The sequence below is a fragment of the Ixodes scapularis genome, unplaced genomic scaffold, assembly GCF_016920785.2.
Source record: "Ixodes scapularis isolate PalLabHiFi unplaced genomic scaffold, ASM1692078v2 PGA_scaffold8__174_contigs__length_109621045, whole genome shotgun sequence".
In the NCBI taxonomy this organism is placed as follows: domain Eukaryota; kingdom Metazoa; phylum Arthropoda; class Arachnida; order Ixodida; family Ixodidae; genus Ixodes; species Ixodes scapularis.
The window spans coordinates 103,146,678-103,149,362 of NW_024609883.1; positions in this window are offsets into that span (position 1 = coordinate 103,146,678).

Consider the following 2,685-nt stretch of genomic DNA (forward strand, 5'->3'; position numbering starts at 1 on the left):
GACACCACAACTTTTGTTTTTTGTTTTCTCCGCGGAATGTGATTAGCTTACGGGAAAGGGAAGCTGCCGATCGTTTGGCGAGGCCATTATCTAATGCGGCTGAGTTTGATCAGAGCCCATATATTATTATTTTGCTATTTTTTGTTTCTCTCATCTTTCAGGGAGGCCACGCGATTGGGGGGAACAGGTGGTTTGCGTGCTGTCCCCTTCCGATGCGGACAGTTTATGCTTCGGATTTCGAGTTGAACGGCGAAGCATCGGACCGAACATCGAAGCGGCGATTTCAAGCTTCGACTAGAGTCGATAAAACCGCGGGAGACGGAGGACGCCAACCCGAAGTCCTACGGATGCCGACGAGATGGTCGCGACGATTTATCTGTGCTTCGAGATTCCAAGAAAACCGAGTAAATTAGCCTTGGCCGGCCCCTTTTTCTTAATAAAATTTGTGTTATTAGCGTGTTTTGTAACGTGTGAAGGTGAGAGACAATTTTTCGGAAAGTCAGAGGCGCACCAAGAAAGTGCGTTTAATGGAATGTAGTGTGAATCTTGAAGGAGCTAGGCTGCCCGAATATCCGAACGAAATAAGCGTTTTTGGAAGCTTGTCCTCGAGCTATGTATGTTAGGATTATTTTATTATCACGTGGAGTTTGCTTAATAGTTGCCAACCCAATGCAAGCAAGGGGGGGGGGGGGGGGGGGGATGTCCTACAGATTACACAAGTTTGGTGACCTTCCGCGGTGCTCTAGAGTCTAAACATTGAAGTCCATATTGGTACCTAATCCTTTCATATATTTTATTGATCTACATTTAAAATTTTCGCGGCATTTCTGGCTGCACCGTGTAAAAAAAAAGATGTTTATTTTTTTATATTTTTTAAAGTGACATATACAGATTTTCGGTAACACAATCCTGCAAGAAACAAAAAATAAAGCATGCCGTATTTTGAGCAAATATGTTTTTACGGGTCTATATTTCCATCTTTTATCAAAACGTTTGCTTTCAAACTGGATTGGTCTTTATCTATGTTAGAGCTGCATGCACGTGCCCTTCTTATTTTCTTTATGTCGTCTTGTTTGGGAATCCCCCCGCCCTTTCATTCTATCTCTCCTAATTGTCAAGTGAATTTGTGTTCCGACTTTCTTACTACGACCTACACAAATTACGATTACACAAATTCATATACGAATTCGTTTCTCTCAACGATAACTGGGTTCTAATTTTTTAAGAGTAACTTCATTTTGCACCATCTTTGCTAAAATTCGAGTGGTAGTTCCAAGAGAAAAATAATTCTATTGTGTGTGTTGATGTCCATCGAATCAGGCAGTATAGTGGTTACGCGACCACACACCGGTACGATGCTCATCCAGATCGAAACGAGCAGGTGTGGTGATTGAAACCCAGGATCGGTGGGTTCTTCAGCGCGCGCTTCTCCGAGCTACACTGCTGCACTAACACACTAGGCCATCGTCTCTCCCCCCCCCCCCCCCCCCCCCCCCCCCCCAAAAAAAAAAAAAAAAAAAAAAAAACGTAATTCTTTTTTTTTGGCGTATCACTTTTTTTGGTATTACACCAGGCGGCCGGTAAACGTCAAGAACTTCTTTATTTCGTTCATTTTAAATTTAATCGGATCCGTTTGCTATTTATATGAAGCAGCAGCCTCTCCGTGTAAACCGGGAGGCTTGCAATGCTATAGCACAGACCTTGCGGCTGAAAGTGCCGACGAAGAATATCTTTCAGAGTTGTCCCCCCCGTGGCTTTAAAGAGTCGGGCCGTCTGCCAAATTGGCGATACACAGAGACTCGGAGAGGTTACTTTAGGAAAAGCTCCTCGTTACATCTTCGCTGTGACAAGTTAACAAACTGCCTCGTTGGCGGTACCAGCTGCGTCGTTAAAGCGCCAGGACTTTGTTCTTTCGCACTAATAGAAAGAAAGAAAAAGAAAAAAAAAACATCTGGAAATGTCACAGGCGTGTACAAAGCCAGATAATCACAGAAAAAGAGTTCTGCTATTCATACGTTGGCAGTGTTTTCTTTTTTTTTTTTTTTACAGGAACAGGACCGCTCGTCACAATCCCACTCGTCACCGGAGAACCAGTCACAGGCCAACTGGTCACAGCGGCCTTCTCGTTCGACGTCAACTCGTCAAAGAAACACTGGGCGAAGGGGCGCGTTCGTCACCGGAACGCTGGTCGCAAGATAAACTGTTTCAGTAGCAACGAGGTCAACTTTGTTTTACACGAAAGATCTCACCTTCTTTCGGTCAGTGCTTTCGTTAGACACAAGAGATTTATGGTTGCTCACAGCGGGAATACACCGGTTTCGTTAATCCGTTTTACAGCGGGTATATGTTCGTATTGCAGTAAGCTGTCTTTTCCGTAGGATGAGTTTTGTTCTCATTGTCAACAAGGATGACGCGAGTGTGCGGGTATTAAGACTGTTATAATTCCTACAAGTGAAAGAAATCATAGTTTTGACAGGATTTTACTGACACGCAACAGTGTGTAGCAGTCATGTTTATACCTGATGGCACGAATGTAACCAGACAGCGTAACTCGTTAGAAGTAATGTGCGGCATCCCCCCCCCCCCCCCCCCCACACACACACACACTCTCTAATGTTTCCTAAAAAAATAATATCTCGCGGGCAAAAAAAAATTATGGTCCATCACGTTTTGTTTTACGTTCAT